This window comes from Salvelinus namaycush, chromosome 18 (assembly GCF_016432855.1).
Source record: "Salvelinus namaycush isolate Seneca chromosome 18, SaNama_1.0, whole genome shotgun sequence".
NCBI lineage: Eukaryota > Metazoa > Chordata > Actinopteri > Salmoniformes > Salmonidae > Salvelinus > Salvelinus namaycush.
In genome coordinates this window covers 27,641,326-27,660,336 of record NC_052324.1, presented here as the reverse complement: position 1 = coordinate 27,660,336, position 19,011 = coordinate 27,641,326, and the positions used below count along the sequence as shown (strand labels likewise).

Below are 19,011 nucleotides of genomic sequence, written 5' to 3'. Positions count from 1 at the left end.
AAGGCTGTTTTTGTTGCATTGCTTTCTTGGCCAGGTCACAGTTGTAAATGAGAACTTGTTCTCAACTGGCCTACCTGGTTAAATAAAGGTACATTTTTATTTTTTATGTCAATTGTTAAATCCACTTCAGTGTAGATGTAGTGGAGGAAACAGGTTAAATAATGATTTTTAAGCTTTGTGACAATTGAGACTTGGATTGTGTATGTTTGCCATTCAGTGGTGAATGGGCAAGACAAAAGATTTAAGTGCCTTTGAACGGGGTATGGTAGTAGTTTCCCGTGTGTATCAAGAATGGTCCACCACCCAAAGGACATCCAGCCAACTCAACACTACTGTGGAAAGCATTGGAGTCAACATGGGCCAGCATCCCTGTGGAACGCTTTTGACACCTTTGTAGAGTCCATGCCCTGATGAATTGAGGCTGTTTAGTAGGTGAAAGGGGGTGCAACTCAATATTAGGAAGGTGTTCCTAATGTTTTGTGCTCTCAGTGTAGGTGATATATCATAGAAATCTGGAAACACTGGACAATTATTTTAAGATGCTTTATGTTGGTGTTTCCTTTATTTTGTCAGTTACCTGTAGATCCATGTCCACCTGATACTAATGGCTGCACTGTAGTGCTTCAATGTCTTCAAGTATCAGATTTGGTAATTTTTGTTTCTTTTTCCTCTGCTTTTCTTGGTTTGCAGGACTTTGGGAGTGACTATGAGCGGCGGCTAAATCAGAGGTAAGTGTTAATACTTAGTGTACTAAAGATGGACTTGCTTGGGTAGCCCAGAGCTGCTTCTCTTTTCCATGGTGGAGCAGGTGAATGCTAGATGGAGATTAGGAGGACGTTTTTGTCATCTGTGTTTGTTTGTTGGTGTGGGGTAAGCGTTCCAGATCTACTCATTCCTGGTTCCTCTCAATGACAGTCACCACTATAACAAATGATTAAGAAACCTTTGTCTGTCTGTCGGCAGGGTTAATCAACTAGATTCAGCCGCGGGCAGGTTTTTGTCTTGACGGGAGGGTTTGCGAGCTGGAACATGATTAGAAATCATCTGTAGACTGCAATTTGACCGCCAGAATCCCAATCCTATATAATATTTTACTAAAACAAAATAAACCTTGCTTAAATTTATGCAATCACGTGTCTCTATTATGCTTGGGAATACAAAATTAAAATCACTTGTAGCTGATTTACTGATGTTTATACAGACTTATATACAACAATGATATTGGGGGGCCAAATAAAACCACCAGTAGGGGACAACCCTGTAGACCAGGGTTCCCCAATCTTTAATAGACAATTAGACAAAATGTTGTCTTCCCTCTTTTGGCTCGTTACTGTTGCGACAGGTGCTTAATTAAGCAGTGATTGTCTGTCTGTTTTGGTCACTACAGTACTTATTATATGTGATCAGCAGAATCACTATAACCAGCTCTGTCATACATTTAACCACAACCTGAGGCAACAGAGAGACTGGCTTTGTCTCTCTGTTCACTGTGGTCATATGGATAAGAGGGCTTTTTTCAGTAACTTTTTTGTTTTATTAGTCTTTTTATTAAAAACATTTAAAGTAAGAGCTTGGGCCATTGAGACGATTAAAGCATTACAAATATTCCTGGTTGCTGTGTAAGTCATGTCAAGGGGTAGCATACCACACCTCACCATGAGCTAGCAACATCTCTGCTTAAATGCTCATGTGAGACATGACCAAAAGTATGTGGACACCTACTCGTCGAACATCTCATTCCAAAATCATGGGCGTTAATATGGAGTTGGTTACAAGCCCTTAACCAACAATGTAGTTAAGAAAATACTTGTATTATTCTTTGTTATTCTCTCACCTAAAAAAAACAAACAGCAGCATTAATTAACAATAGCGGGGCTATATACAGGGGGTACCGGTACAGAGTCAATGTGCGGGGGCACCGGTGTCGAGGTAATTCAAGTAATATGCACATGTAGGTAGCGTTATTAAAGTGACTGCATAGATAACAACAGAGTAGTCTGGGTAGTCATTTGATTAGCTGTTCAGGAGTCTTATGGCTTGGGAGTAGAAGCTGTTTAGAAGCCTTTTGGTCCTAGACTTGGCGCGCCGGTACCGCTTGCCGTGCGGTAGCAGAGAAAACAGTCTATGACTGGCTGGAGTCTTTGACCATTTTTAGGGCCTTCCTCTGACACCGCCTGGTATAGAGGTCCTGGATGGCAGGAAGCTTGGCCCCAGTGATGTACTGGGCCGTACTTGTACTACCCTCTGTAATGCCTTGCGGTCGGAGGCTGAGAAGTTGCCATACCAGGCTGTGATGCAACCCGTCAGGATGCTCTTGATGTTGCAGCTGTAAAACCTTTTGAGGATCTGAGGACCTATGCCAAATATTTTCAGTCCCCTGAGGGGGAATAGGTTTTGTCGTTCCCTCATCACGACTGTCTTGGTGTGCTTGGACCATGTTAGTTTGTTGGTGATGTGGACGCCAAGGAACTTGAAGCTCTCAACCTGCTCTCGCTTTGTGCACGGGGAGCATTGTCATGCTGAAACCTGGAAGGGCCTTCCCCTTTCCAAAGTTGGAAGCACAGAATCGTCTAGAATGTTATTGTATGCTGTAGCATTAAGATTTCTCTTCACTGGAAGTAAGGGGCCTAGCCGAACCATGAAAAACAGCCCCAGGCGAGCTTTACACCACTCCAGCCGACGCTTGGTATTGCGCATGGTGATCTTAGGCTTGTGTGCGGCTGCTTAGCCATGGAAACCCTTTTCATTACGGTCCAATGAACATTTAGTGTGCTGACGTTGCTTCGAGGCAGTTTGGACCTCGGGAGGGAGTGTTGCACCCGAAGACTGACAATTTGTTCACGCTACGTGCTTCAGCACTCGGGGGTTGTTCTGTGAGCTTTTGTTGCTCACAGGTAAAGTCACACTTTAACTCGTTGGAGCTGTAGTGGTTCTCTACAGCAGTGGTCACCAACCTTTTCTGAGTCAAGATCAATTTCTAAGTCAAAATGCAGGTTGAGATCTACAGCTCAGATATTTTTTTAACATGACTTCAACATAAGCCTATGCAACATTAAGTAATTACAAACAGTACTGTAGCAATGAGGTTTGTGCAGTAGGCTATAAACTCAATACATTATCACTGCATATTGAATTGCCCTGCCAATGTTCTTCTCAGACCATTTTGAAATGGTTTCAAAATTGTAGCTATATGTTCACATTGGTGATAGATCATTTGTTGTATTACTAGTGAGGCACAGCTGAGTGAGCATAATAATATCATTTGTTATGATACTGGACTGATGGTCAGTCTGAGGGGAGGGAGGGTGCAGAGGTGAGGCTGCCTCTCACCGTCTTCCAGCTGATGGCGAAACTTAAGTCGCACTGCATTCTTTCGGTCAAATTTTTGCCTCCTTCACCAATTTGTTACTTTTATGACCAGAGAAAGTGAAATATTCCTCTTAAGGACACAAGCTGCTAATAATAGCAACAATGCAAGCTTATTGAAACACTTATATTCTATACTCATTCAGGGGAAAACGTGCATGTTATGGCATATAAAAAAGTAGAACAGGGTGTTGACAGTGCTGAATAACAACGTAAACATGAACTTATAAAAACAGTAGCTCTGCTCTATTCGTTGAGTGTCTAGTAATGGTTTTAAAAGTTTTGAAATCTTACATGATCAACTTTCCTGTGTTAGAGGTTTGCGCAAGGAAACTGTGCAGACACGGTGATCTGAGCTATCTAATTGGCCAGTGATAGGCCTTTTTAAGTGCACTTGATTTGCTCTCTGGGCCTGTCGGATAGGGCGGAGTTCTACCTTCAGACACATGAAATGGTTCAAAATGGGAACACTTTGCGTTCTGCTATGGCTGCTGAATCAAGTGCACCTACCGCCAACAGCGTGAAACTAATTGAAAAAAAAATTGGAACGCAAGGCTTTATTGTTGGGTTTTTTACAGAAATGTTTGGTGATAGACTAGGAATGCCTTGGAGATCGACCAGACGATCGCAATCAACTGGTTGGTGACCACTTCTCTACAGTGAGGGACTGTGGAAGTTAAAACATTTAGTTGATTTGATTTGGAGTTTTTTCCTTTAGTCTTAATCATCTCACTGAATGGATTTAGTGAGATCCAACAAATGTCTGCCACTGAATCACTTTCCCTGTATGAAGCAATCAGTGTTTTTAGTTGAAATTGGGTATAGAGGGAGGGGCATGTGCACCACTGGCCTGTATTGCTTCATTTGTCAGCTTTTATATGGATGTGTAACGTCAGTCATGAACAAAGGTGTTGACATTCAGAGACACGATTGTTTTCAAGCACATCATCCCACTTTCCTTAGTCTTTTTTTTGTTTTTTTTTGTCCTCCATTCATGTGCGTGTGGGTCAGACATTAGTTTATTTTTGTTCTCGCTGAAAACAGGATGCCTGAAACCGGTCATAACTTCCTGCTCTACTGTGCCCCAGGACAAAGGGGGAAGAGTGGAAGAGGCCAGCACGTCACCCTTCCTACATAGTGAGGGATGTGGCTCTCTGGCTCCATGGGGTCAATAATCTTGGTAATTAATCACAGGGAGATTTACTGTGTTCTGCCTCCATGCCCTCATGCAGTGAAATCTGATACTGCTGTGAATGTTTTGGGCATTTCCACGGAAACAGCTTATGATTCCAGTTTTTTCACTTTAAAATGTATGCCAAACAAAAATTGTATTGAAACTTTAACAAACGATACAACTCTATGCACAAGGACTACCTTTAACAATTTCCACAGAAAAATGTACAAAAACTAATTTAGTGGAGCTGTGCAGATGCAAACTTTGGTAATGGAATTACGGTCAAATCTCCGTCAGGTTTTTATGCAACTACATTTACCCAAAAAATCTTCTCATAATTTAGATTCAAAGATGTCTGAAAGAATTTCCGAGTTTGAACCTTGAGTTTACAAAAAACAAACATTTTTATTGAACTACAGGACATACAGTACATATAAGTGGATTTACACCTGGTAACAGAATTAGGTCATGAGTGTCTGATCTGTACTAAACAGAAATGCATAATTATGGATATTAATATTTTTTTTTGAACTTAACTAGGCAAGTCAGTTAAGAACAAATTCTTATTTACAATGACGGCCTAGGAACAGTGGGTTAACTGCAGAACGACAGATTTTTACCATGTCAGCTCGGGATTCGATCTAGCAACCTTGCGGTTACTGGACCAATGCTCTAACCACTAGGCTACCTGCCGCCCCATGTAATGTAATTCTCATGTTTCACAAGTTTGGACAGCAGAGCACAGTAGAGTACAGTACTATACTTTACTTGTCTTTACTGTATTGTACTTACTGTGTGGTACTGTTTTCAGTACTGTACTGTATTGTGCTCTACTCACTGTACTATCCAAACTTGGGAAACATACGTACGTCCATGATTGGACCAAATCTGAACCTGTCCGATCCGTCTGTGGACGTTAACATCAAGGTCAGGGGGGACTGACCAAGTTTCAACTACTTATCAACATCCGGTGTCAGTTGGTACTCATTAGGTGAGTATGTTGGTATCAGTAAATGGAAAGAGGGGGCTCATGGGTAGGTGTCTAAGAGCTGGGAGAGGTGAGAGTGAAAGGCATAGAGGGAGGGGTGGTCCAAACTGTTGTAACACTCTTGGTTTGACCACCGGACAACAAAGACAAAGAAAACAGTTGAACCTAACAGTATGCCAGTGGAACGGAGGACAGGAGCAGGTGACCCGACTGTGGTTTGTGACGATTATGATTTCCCGTTGTAGCCAATTCAGTTGCAGTAATTCTGTTTGAAATATTATTTTTTATTTTTTGTAGTAATCATTAAATTACGAGTAATCACATTCATAAACCAATGTGAAATCAGTAAAATCGCTAGTTGGTGAACTTTTATTTTTTACTTCTCCCTCATGAGGGAGAGAAATGTGAAATTATCTTAGTTATGTGGGTGTTTGGTAATGGACTTAAAAGGCATAATGCAATATTTCTTAAACTTACAGAAGGTAAACAATACCTCAAACTAAATATAAGTGTTGATATTATACTGAACAAAACTATAAACGCAACATGCAACAATTTCAAAGATTTGACTGAGTTACAGTTCATAGAAGGAAGCCAGGTCCACCCACTGGGGAGACAGGCCCAGCCAATCAGAATTAGTTTTTCCCCACAAAAAGGCTTTATTAAAACTTCTTAGGGATCTGTGTCCCTTCCACGGGACGGTTGAGCTAACGTAGGCTAATGTGATTAGCATGATGTTGTAATTAACAACATTTCCCAGGACATAGACATATCTGATATTGGCAGAAAGCTTAAATTCTTGTTAATCTAACTGCACTGTCCAATTTACAGTAGCTATTATAGTGAAAGAATACCATGCTATTGTTTGAGGAGAGTGCACAATTTTGAACATGAATAGTTATTCATAAACCAATTAGGCACATTTGGGCAGTCTTGATACAACATTTTGAACAGAAATGCAATGGTTCATTGGACCAGTGTAAAACTTTCCACATACACTGCTGCCATCTAGTGGCCAAAATCTAAATTGCGCCTGGGCTGGAGTAATACATTATGGCCTTTCTCTTAATTCAAATCAAATGTATTTATATAGTCCTTCTTACATCAGCTGATATCTCAAAGTGCTGTACAGAAACCCAGCCTAAAACCCCAAACCGCAAGCAATGCAGGTGTAGAAGCACGGTGGCTAGGAAAAACTCCCTAGAAAGGCCAAAACCTAGGAAGAAACCTAGAGAGGAACCAGGCTATGAGGGGTGGCCAGTCCTCTTCTGGCTGTGCTGGGTGGAGATTATAACAGAACATGGCCAAGATGTTCAAATGTTCATAAATGACCAGCATGGTCAAATAATAATAATCACAGTAGTTGTCGAGGGTGCAGCAAGTCAGCACCTCAGGAGATAATAATGGTCCAAAAGATAATGGTACAAAAAAAATACAAAATAACGTTTTTTTCCCTTTGTATTATCTTTTACCAGATCTACTGTGTTCTCCTACAGTCCTTTAACATTTCCACAAACTTCAAAGTGTTTCCTTTCAAATGGTACCAAGAATATGCATATCCTTGCTTCAGGGCCTGAGCTTCAGGCAGTTAGATTTGGGTATATCCTTTTAGGTGAAAATTGGGAAAAAAAGGGGCGGATCCTGAAGTGGTTTTAAAGACAGAAATACTGTCTTACATTAACAGTGATTTAAACAAATTTGTGCACAACATTTTTCTGATAGCTAACAATTTCAGACCTGGAAACATGAATAGGCGGCACACTGCATGAGAGATGGAACTATGTTGTGACCAGGGGTTGGAACCTAAATTATTTCCCAATTGTTTCATTCTGTTCTGTTCCGACCTGACAAACAAAGTTCTGATCTGGTTCGAACCCCAAAAAAGTAATTATTTATATTGTTCCTTTTTATTAACCTCATTTTTTATATTTAGCTTGACATTAAACTACTTCACCAATCAATGCGGATAGAGCAGCTTGCTATGGAGCGGGCAACCTATAGTTACCCAGTGGTGGAAAAAGTACTCAATTGTCATACTTGACTAAATGTAAAGATCCCTTTTTAATAGAAAATGACTCAAGTCCAGTAAAATACTACTTGATAAAAGTCGTTTTAAATATATTAAAGTATCAAAAGTAAATGGAATTGCTAAAATGTACTTAAGTATTAAAAGTACAAACTATTTCAAATTCCTTATTAAGCAAACCAAACGGCACATTTTTTTGTTTTGTTTTTATGACAGATAGCCAGGGGCCCTCCCAACACTCAGACATAATTTAAAAACAAAGCATGTGTGTTTATTTAGTGAGTCCGCCAGATCAGAGGCAGTAGGGATGCCCATGGATGTTCTCTTGATAAGTGTGTGAATTGGACCATTTTCCTGTGTTGTGACTTCTGTCATTTAATTTGACAGTTGATTTAGATAAATAACAATGTTTAAATGTTTACCGATTTAAAAAAAATAAAAACATTTATTTATTAAACATGTAACAATGGACTCATTAGGATCTGGGGCACCAGGAGAGCGTTAAAAAAATAAATTGTTACCATCTCCCGAATTAAACTCTAAAAGGTCTTTACCTATCACATCTATAAACAGTCAACTTATTAATCATAACCTCGTATCATATCATCATTCTGAACAGTCGTAACATCCTTGCATCTGCGCCTTATGATTCAGTACTACACAAATTGGTTTAATTTATTTACTAGCTAACTAAATGGTAACACAGGATAAACATACACACTTAATACATTAAAAACAGGTCCCTAGCGGACTGACAACAATATGGCTGCTTGTTACAAAAGCCATGGAGATGGCGAGGATAGAGAGCGGGACAGAGACATTAAACGTTGGTACATTTAGAAACTACTCTCACTTATACTTTTCACACGAACCGCCGCCGCTTGGAGTAATAAATCATGAATGTATTTACATGAAAATGCCTTGGTTTGCCGTGTATCTCTAATAAACTGGGTCGCCTTGGAAAGGGGGTTGGGCCTTTTCGCGGCACGCTTGTAAAGCTCTGATTGTCCAAAAGGGGTTCCCACCCGTCTTCTACTGTTCTCCTCTGCCGGTATCCGGTGACTTGTCATGTAGTCCTGAACAGAACTACAGAGTTTATTCTCCTTCCATTCGCTCTGGAAGATGCTTCTTTGAAAATAGGCTAGCCAGCTGTGTCGATGGTTCCCAGTGGGGTGATGAAAGTAGCGTACTACGGTGGTTTGAGCAGAGTAGTAGAATGGGCCCACTTTACTAAGGACAGATAATCAGCTGTACCAGTGACTGTCAGGGAGGTGACTATCATCTCTACCTCGTGTTGAGATTGAGTTCAAACCACTTTTTTTCTCTCTCGTCTAATATTTTAATTCTTAATCCATAATTTTATACAGTTTGTTTAAAATGGGCGGTTCTGTCAGGCTGACACACTCTGACCTCACTCAAGGGGGCGGTGACTAGTTTCTGTGCACTTCTCTTAACACTTTAATAATTTGTCATATAGCATGCACATCACATAGGATGGAAACTTCGTACATGTAGTATGTATACTTTCCAAGTTGCAGTATTTCCTTTATAACATTTTTAATGACATCACAAAATATCAACCAAACCGACATTAATTAACCTCTCTTGGGTACGTGAGACGTTAGCGTCCCACCTCTTCAACAGCCAGTGAAACTGCTGGGCGCCAAATTCAAATACAGAAATACTCATTATAAAAATTCAGAAAACAAAACATATTTTACATAGGTTTAAAGATTAACTTCTTGTGAATCCAACCACGGTGTCAGATTTAAAAAATGCTTTACGACGAAAGCATACCTTATGATTATTTGAGAACATAGCCCACTAGACAAATCATTACAAACAGTAACCAGCCAAGTAGAACAGTTACACAAGTCAGAAATGGAGAAAATTAATCCCTTACCTTTGATGATCTTCATATGGTTGCACTCAGCAGACATTCTTTTACTCAATAAATGTTCCTTTTGTTCGATAAAGTCTCTTTATATCCAAAAACCTCCGTTTTGTTAGCGCGTTTCTTCAGTAATCCACAGGCTCAAACGCACTCAAAACAGGAAGACAAAATCCAAATTGTATCCGTAAAGTTCATAGAAACATGTCAAACGATGTTTATATTTAATCCTCAGGTTGTTTTTAGCCTAAATAATCGATAATATTTCAACCGGACAATAACGTTGTCAATTTAAAAGGTAAACAAGAAACGCACTCGCTCGGTCTCGTGCATGAAAAAGCTCTGTGACACTTTAGGGTCCACTCATTCAGACTGCTCTTACTTCTTCATTTTTCAGAATACAAGCCTGAAACAATTTCTAAAGACTGTTGACATCTAGTGGAAGGCATAGAAACTGCAACTTGAGTCCTAAGTCAATGGATACTGTAATGGCATTGAATAGAAAACTACAAAACCAAAAAGAAACTACTTCCTGAATGGATTTTTCTCAGGTTTTTGCCTGCCAAATCAGTTCTGTTATACTCACAGACACTATTTTAACAGTTTTGGAAACTTTAGAGTGTTTTCTTTAAAAATCGACCAGTTATATGCATATCATATCTTCTGGGCCCGAGAAGCAGGCAGTTTAATTTGGGCATGCATTTCATCCAAAATTCCAAATGCTGCCCCCTACCCTAGAGAAGTTAATATTGTTCCAGTATTCGCATTAGACCGTGTTTGAGTTTCGGAGGGAAAAGTCTTCTTAAAACAAAGGCACATACCTGTGGTGAACATTGGAGAGGCAGATGCTGAATGTTCTCTCCTTGATTTACAACCGGGTGTGATGCGTTGACCCCCACCAGTTCCCTCCTTGCCTCCTCTGCGGGTGAGCGGGGCTCTGGTTGATGTTATTTATTTCAAAGCTGATCTGACCTATTTGGATCCTCACAAGGCAGTCATGACACCTGTCAATATGTAACAAATACTTTTGGGTGTCAGGGAAAATGTATGGAGTAAAAAGTACATTATTTTCTTTAGGAATGTAGGGAAGTAAAAGTTGTCAAATATAAATAGTAAAGTACAGACCCCAAAAAACAACTTAAGTAGCAGTGGTGGGAAAAGTACTCAATTGTCGTGAAGTCACCCAATAAAATACCTCTTGAGTTAAAGTCAAAGTATTTGGTTTTAAATATACTTAAGTGTTAAAAGTAAATGGAATTGCTAAAATGTACGTAAGTATCAAAAGTAAAAGTATTAATCATTTCAAATGCCATGTTTTACGCAAACAAGATGGCACAATTTTATTTTTTATTTTATTTACGGCTAGCCAAGGTCACACTCCAACACTCAAGACATAATTTACAAACAAAGCATATGTGTTTAGTGAGTCCGACCGATCAGAGGCAGTAGGGATGAGCAGGGATGTTCTCTTGATAAGTGTGTGAATTGGACCATTTTCCTGTCAATGTAACGAGTACTTTTGGGTGTGAGGGAAAATATGGAGTAAAAAGTACATTATTTTCTACAGGAATGTACTGACGTAAAAGTTGGCAAAAATATAAAGTTCAGATACCCTGAAAATGACTTAAGTACTTTACACCACTTGTTTTAGCCTAGGCAGCCGATTTGTGCATGGGCGTTATCGGCTGCCTAGGCTATAGTTACTTGCATGCGTGATGGACAGACAAGTGTAGGGCGTGAAATGCGACTGAATTTGCGGATAGGGAGACCGCTAGAGGAGGCTTGGTTTGATGCGCTGGGCATTGTTACGACATGCATTATCAGAGTAAAGCCCACAGAATTATAGCTACAGAGAAGCGGCTTCTATGGAGGAACTTTGAATGTCTTTGAACTTCCAAGAGTTGGCTTAACTTCCACCAGACCTACTGTAGCTAGCAAGCTTGTGTGTGTGCAGAGCGGCCCCAGAATTAAAAACACGTCTTACATTTTTCATTAATAAATCCAATGTGAAGCATAAACTGTAGTGTCCATAACTAGCATTGAAAAAGATAATCAACTTTTCTCTAATTACAAATCTCTCCCTAATTCCTAAATCACACTTGTAACATCAGTAGGATACAGTAGCCTAAGCTTCGGAGGGGGAGGTTGCCTACATACGCGCACGCACACTGGCAAGGATTTCCAGCTGGCAGGCAGACACTGGAATATGTTCCTGAGTTAGAGTGAGGGTTTTTTGTGGGATTGAAAAAAATACCCAGAACGTCAATGTTAATAACTAGTTCCCATGTTTTTAAAATAACAGTTCTGTTCCCAAAACAGTATATCACTTTCATTCCTGTTCCTCAAAATGTTTTATTTTCAGTTCTGTTACCTGAACCATTTACAACCACTGGTTGTGACCTTAACTAGATTTTGTATAGTGTGTAAACTACTCAAGGATTTTCTTCTGAGAACGTACTTTCTTCTGGTAATGCAATTTTGGATTTTAGCACTCAAAGTGATGCACGTATTCAGGAATGATATCCATGAGATACTATTTAAGGCCTGTCTTGCTTCCAGGTCTCAGCGGTTCAGTATGGGATATTGTACACTACAACATTCAGCAATTTAACTGCCAGAAACCCCTCCACTTACGTAATGCAATATATTTACTTTTAGTAGACAGGTGGACACATTACATATTTTATTTAAGGTTCATTCCACCACTTGACTCATGAAAACATTGTACACTGAACAAAAATATAAACACAACATGTAAAGTGTTGGTCCCGTGTTTCATGAGCTGAAATAAAAGATCCCAGATATGTTCCATATGCACAAAATGCTAATTTCTCTCCAATTATGTGCACACATTTGTTTACATTCCTGTTAGTGAGCATTTCTCCTTTGCCAATATAATCAATCCACCTGACAGGTGTGGCATATCAAGAAGTTGATTAAACAGCATGATCATTACACAGGTGCATTTTGTGCTGGGGACAGTAAAAGGCCACTCTAAAATCTGCAGGTTTGTCACACAACAATGCCACAGATGTCTACAGTTTTGAAGCAGCATGCAATTGGCATGCTGACTGCAGGAATGTCCACCAGAGCTGTTGCCATAGAATTACATTTTCATCTCTGTACCATAAGCTGCCTTCATCATTCTAGAGGATTTTGGTAGTATGTCCAACCGGCCTCCCAACCGCAGACCATGTGTATGGTGTCGTGTGGGCGAGCGGTTTGCTGATGTCCAAGTTGTGAACAGAGTGCCCCATGGTGGCGGTGAGATTATGGACAGGCATGAGCTACTGACAACGAACACGATTGCGTTTTATCAATGGCAATTTGAATGCACAGAGATACCGTGTAAACAAAATCCTGAGGCCCATTGTCATTCTTCACCCGCCATCACCTCATGTTTCAGCATTATGTTACACGGCCCCATGTCGCAAGGATCTGTACACAATTCCTGGAAACTGAAAATTGCCCAGTTCTTCCATGGCCTGCATACTCACCAGACGTCACCCATTGAGCATGTTTGTGATGCTCTGGATCGACGTGTTTGACAGCGTGTTCCAGTTCCTGCCAATATCCAGCAACTTCGCACAGCCATTGAAGAGGAGTGGGACAACATTCCACAGGCCACAATCAACAGCCTGATCAACTCTATGCAAAGGAGATGTGTTTCGCTGCAGGAGGCAAATGGTGGTCACACCAGATGGACACATTTTCTGATCTACGCCCCTACCTTTTTTTAAGGTATCTGTGCCCAGCAGATGCATAACTGATTTCCCAGTCATGTGAAATCCATAGATCCCGGCCTAATACATTAACTGTAACTCAGTAAAATCTTTGGAATTGTTGCATGTCGCGTTTTATGTATTTTCCAGTATATATAAAACATATTGTCCTCTGTTCCTGGCATCTACTGTGTGTCTGTAGCATCCTAAAAGGGAAACGTGTGGCTCAGTTGGTAGAGCATGGCGCTTGCAACGCCAGGGTTGTGGGTTCATTCCCCACGGGGGGACCAGGATGAATATGTATGAACTTTCCAATTTGTAAGTCGCTCTGGATAAGAGCGTCTGCTAAATGACTTAAATGTAAATGTAATGTAAATGAAACAGAAAATGTAATTGTCCATGTTGGGCAGTGTTTACCAAAAAGTGGGTTATGGCCATTCCCTCTTGGGTGGGGATTAGAAACTGGATTGATGGGACACAATTTTGTTAAGGGTTTAGGTGGGTCAAAAAAGTGTAGAATAGCAGGAATTTAGCTCAGCGATTCTTGAAAATCCTTGTCCGACAGGGAAATGTATTTAATTTATTTTTGCATTATTTGAGCTAAATATTTACATCTAGGGGAATTTTATAATTGAAAATATTAGTTTGGGGTATTTTCTAAATACTTTCAATATTCATTTCCATGTTGGCTCTATGCCTGGAAAAGCCCTTGTCCAGAGCAAAGGATCCCAATTTCAAACTCTCCAATAAAGTGTTTTAAAAATAATAACTGGCAATAATGAATATTAACTGGAAAATGATCTAATATAGTTTCTTGCAATAGCCCTCTGTGACATTAAATAAGTTTTCTCTCAAAATTGTGTTTCCTAAAAGATGTGTCTGGAGATTTGGAAATTTGTCTAAAATCCTAAATTAATCAGGAATGAGCAAGCAGTGTTGCGGATATTTTGAGGACCCCTTCATGTCTTCATTACATGTAGTGCAACAAGACCACTCATGGTCAGTAAAGTTTTATACTTTTGATAGATTTAACAAACAATATTGGAATCAACATGGTGACAACCATAAACTGTCAACTCCACCTGCTGATGGATTAAGACTGAATATGAGTTTTGGTTCAAGTATGTTACATTTTAATTAGGTTTTAGTCATAAAGCAACTGAGGAAAAACAAAATTGCTACTGTGTATGTATACCTCTTGAAAGAATAATTCAATTTGTCAACTCTATCAACTCTATCAAAGTGCTGAAAGATGTGATTGTTTTTATTGGGGATTTTCAAATGAATTATTTTCCATATTTTACAAATGTTTGTGTTGAACTTTTATTTTTAGAGGCAAAAATGTCTGTTTTCAGTATCTGTTGTCATCTCGTATCTGTCAACTCTGTCACTGGAGTCAATATATTTTTTTGTCAATATTCTGAAAACATTTTAATCACTGTTCTGCAACATATTCTTAAACAATTGAAGTATTTGCCTTGCTAGACCTAAGGGATAATATTTGCTTTATACATTTTATGTTCTAAATCTAGAAAAACATGCCAAAACGCTAACGAAATTAACCCTGGAGCATTTAATAGTGCTATAAAACAAGACAAAAGTTTGGAGATTTTGTATATATTTAAATAAACAGTCATGGCCTTTAACGCTAGAACCGCCATAGGCCAACGGCCATTGACGTTTTATTTCATAAATGTAAAAAAATATGCCCCTAAAAAAAAGCTTTTCCTAAATGTTTGTATTTTACACTGCTCATTTGTCCAAATTTTGAAATTACAATCAGAAAAGCATTGAGCCTTTTCACAAGTCTTTTTTTCACACCTATTCCCAACTTAATCAGTCAATACAATATGCTGTAGGACATTGGTACGCAGCCAGGTGCTTATGAGTCTTTTTCTCTCCTTACTAAATGAATGACAAATAGATACATGGGTGATAATTGTGCACCTTACTTCACAATTGAATTTAACTTAGGCCTAACTGAATGATAAGGAGGGTAAGATGTTGATTTTATTTAGAAAGACAATAGTGTAATGATGAGTTTGTTATGCCTATTTATCAGCAGCAATATAATTTGATCACGCGCCTGTGGGTTGATCCCATTCTCTTTTATGTTTTACTTTTCTCAGTCTTCCCACAGAGATGCTGAAATGACCCTCAGACACTGCCAGCACACTGAATGAATGACAAATGGATGGAATGAGTGATAATTGTGCAAGTTACTATAAAATCAAACTTAAATTAGGCCTAACTGGGTGAAGAGGTTTGATTTTATACTGAACAAAAATATAAACGCAAATATTTCAAATATTTGAATGAGTCTATGGATTTTGCATGAATGGGCAGGGGTGCCGCCATGGGTGGGCCTGGGAGGGCACAGGCCATGCCGCTGGGGAGCCAGGCCATGCCGCTGGGGAGCCAGGCCCAGCCGCTGGGGAGCCAGGCCCAGCCAATCAGAATTAGTTTCTCCCCACAAAAGGGCTTTATTGAAGACTGAAATACTCCTCAGTTTTATGACGGGGGTGGGTTATGGTAGAGAAATTAACATTAAATTCTCTGGTAACAGCTCTGGTGGACATTCCTGCAGACATCATGCTAATTGCACTCTCCCTCAACTTGAGACGTTTGTGGCATTGTGTTGTGTGACAAAACTGCACATTTTAGTGCCATTTTATTGTCCCCAGCACAAGGTGCACCTGTGTAATGATCATGCTGTTTATTCAGCTTCTTGATATGCCACACCTGTCAGGTGGATGGATTATCCTGGCAAAGGAGAAATGCTCACTAACAGGGATGTAAACAAATTTGTACATAACATTTGAGAAATAAGCTTTTGTTCTGCGTATGGAAAATGTTTTGGATCTTTTATTTCAGCTCCTAAAACATGGGACCAACACTTTACATGTTGAGTTTTATATTTTTGTTCAGTATAATATAGAACTAAAGTGTAATGAGTTTGTTATGCATATTTATCAGCTTTGGCGTTTAATAATTTGACCGTGTGACTTGCAGGTTGATACCATTCTCTTTTACATTTTACTTTGTAAAAATAAGCTGTTTCAGGACTGTTTTATTTACTGTAACTCTTTTACTAATTGAATGTATTTTAGTGTTGCAGTAGACCTTTTAGAATAATGCAAAAACATATCCTTGATATCCAAGTTAATGAGCAGGAAACAAATGATGCCAGTCAGCCTGCACAGCCGCCCCATTGAAAGTATTTCACACATAATAAGAGTTAGCCTATTGTCTATCAGTTATCAAATTGTACTTGAAGAGATGGGCGTGTCTTGTTATTGACAGATGCAGGGAAAGGATCATCACTTTTTTAAATCCTCATTCAGATTCATATGCAGGTAACACACATAGATTACTATATAGTATCAGAAATATAATATTCTGCAGTTTCTATGACGCTTTGTCAATTAACTTTCAAAATTCAAGAGGTGCAGCTCTATTTCCAAATGTAACTTTTTCCAAGAATATCCGTGCTGTCTATTCATTCTGCACGTGTACACTCGCACGGCAGCATTGCTCTGGCTACTAAGCAAAATCTTGTAACATAATAAAATTAATTTTAATATGCTATTCTGTCGTCAATGGCTGAATGGGCGATTTAAACTGATAATAGTGCATGTGGTTTCAATGCACTGAATGATGATGAGGGTGAAGAGTGTGATTTGATTTGAATGGTGAGGGTGAAGACTATTTGAATTTAGAATAATAGTGTAATGATGAAGAATGGTGGGCATTGTGGGTGGTCTAATTATTTTATTATGGAAGGCTGGAAATTGTATATAGTTTCCCCTCATAGTCGAATCCGACACTGAGTACAACATACAATGTGTGTAGTTCACAATGGCAAGCCAAATGAATGGACGCACTGACAGCATTGCAAATGCTGCAGAATATCGATGCGTTGGAGTCGAATGGAGGATCGGATATTGAGCTTGAAATCGACGTTGAGTCTTAATCTGATTATTTTTACAACTCTCTTTATTGGCATTTTCTTTCAGTTACAATAAACAATGTTTGAAATACATTACATTGCACATGTTTTTATACATTCGATATACCATGGGAACATGCTTTTTAAAGGTAGGAATGTATTAGCCCATACGAAAATATAAAATGCTTAAGTAATATTTTCATGACAAAACATACATTAGGAACAAGGTGCACAAAAAAAATAAAAACATAAAACATGGCTAGTCTTCACAACGAATAGTAAAATTATAACAGTAAGACAGGCTAATATTAAACACTAACAAAGGTAGATCAATTAAATACAAAGCTTAGGTAGGCAGTTTACTGTAGAGGGAAATTGTAGTGTCTCTACATAGGTAAAGAAAGGTTTCCACATTCAGTAGAATTTGTCAGAAGAACCCGTAGGGTATATTTTATCTTCTCCAATTTACTAAAGTGTAATACATCTTTAATCCACACAAAATGAGAGGGAGGGGTGGGCGACTTCCACAGAAGTAAAATCAAGCTTCTTGCCAACAAAGGCTACAAAGTCAGATGTGTATTTTGGTCATGTTATAGTATCAGGTATTACCCAAATAATGATGTTATGGCAGAAGTAGCAAAAGGCACTTGTAATACTTGAGATATGGTATCAAAGATGGCAGACCAATAGTTATGTAGAGATGAGCAGGACCAAAAGACACGTATTAATGAAGCAGGGGCTTGCCAACACCTGTCGGAAATGGGGTCGACATCAGGATAGATCTTAGAAAGCCTGCGTTCAGTCCAGTGAGTGCGGTGTAGGATTTTGCATTGGATCAAACCATGTTTGGCACAAATAGAAGAGTGGACACGGTACAGAATATCTTCCCATGTGTCATCAGTAAACTCATCACCTAGATCCTGTTCCCATAAAGTTTTAATAGCTGCAAATGAAGGATTGTGAAGAGTACATTTGATCATAGCTATAAGAAATATTACCTTTTACTGTTGGCGATGGTGTGAAAAATTAATCAGTGGGAGGGCCCACAGGAAGAGTGGGGAATTGAGGTCATATCTACACATTTGTAGATATCTAAAGAAATGAATTTTCAGAAGATGGAATTTAGCTGAGTTGTTGGAACGATGCAAACATGCTGTCTATACAAATCATTGAATGGATGGAAAATGTGATTTCTGAGCAGAGTGGCCTTTAATGAATAGGTTTGCAAACCAATGTGACGTCTAAACTGGTTCCAGATCTTGAGTGGTTTTAACTAAAATGTTTTTGGTATAACTTGAAGTAGTAGAATAGATAGGGGAATGTACCAAAGCAGCCAGTGAGGACATGAGGAAGATTTTATCTTCAACCATGCTGGAATGAGATGTGGGGTACCTGCATGGTGAAGATTTTATCTTCAACCATGCTGGAATGAGATGTGGGGTACCTGCATGAATCCAGTACTGGATTACATGGAAGTTGGCAGCCCAATAATATAACTGGAAGTTAGGTAGGGCTATGCCCCCTATGGGTTTAGGATTTTGAGGGAACACCTTGAGGATCCTTGGATTTTTTTCTGTGAAAGTGTGAAATGATCCCATCGAGTTTGCAGAAAAAAGATTTGGGAATTAAAATAGGTATACATCGAAAAAGGTAGGAGGATTTAGGAAGGGTATTCATTTTTAACCAAATTAATACAACCTGCTAATGATAGAGGGAGTAGTGAGCATCGTTCAATTTTTTTTCCACCCTACAGTAGTAAGGAGAGGAGTAAAAATTGCCCTACAAAAGGTTATCAAATTTGTCTGTGACATGTACCCCCAAGTATGTACATTTGTTGAGAACTAGTCTGAAAGGCAATGTGTGTAATAGATATTTACCAGCTGCCACATTTAGAG

The 19,011-nt window shown here is 39.1% G+C and overlaps 1 protein-coding gene across 1 annotated transcript in view; it reads left to right on the top strand.

Moving 5' to 3' along the window:
• Positions 1-696: 696 nt before the first annotated feature.
• Positions 697-19,011, top strand: part of LOC120063284 (protein phosphatase Slingshot homolog 1-like) — a 55,376-nt gene continuing 37,061 nt past the window's right edge. Inside the window, exon 1 of the mRNA XM_039013566.1 lies at positions 697-728. The gene's annotated coding sequence lies outside the window, so the exon portion shown is untranslated. The remainder of the gene's footprint in view (positions 729-19,011) is intronic.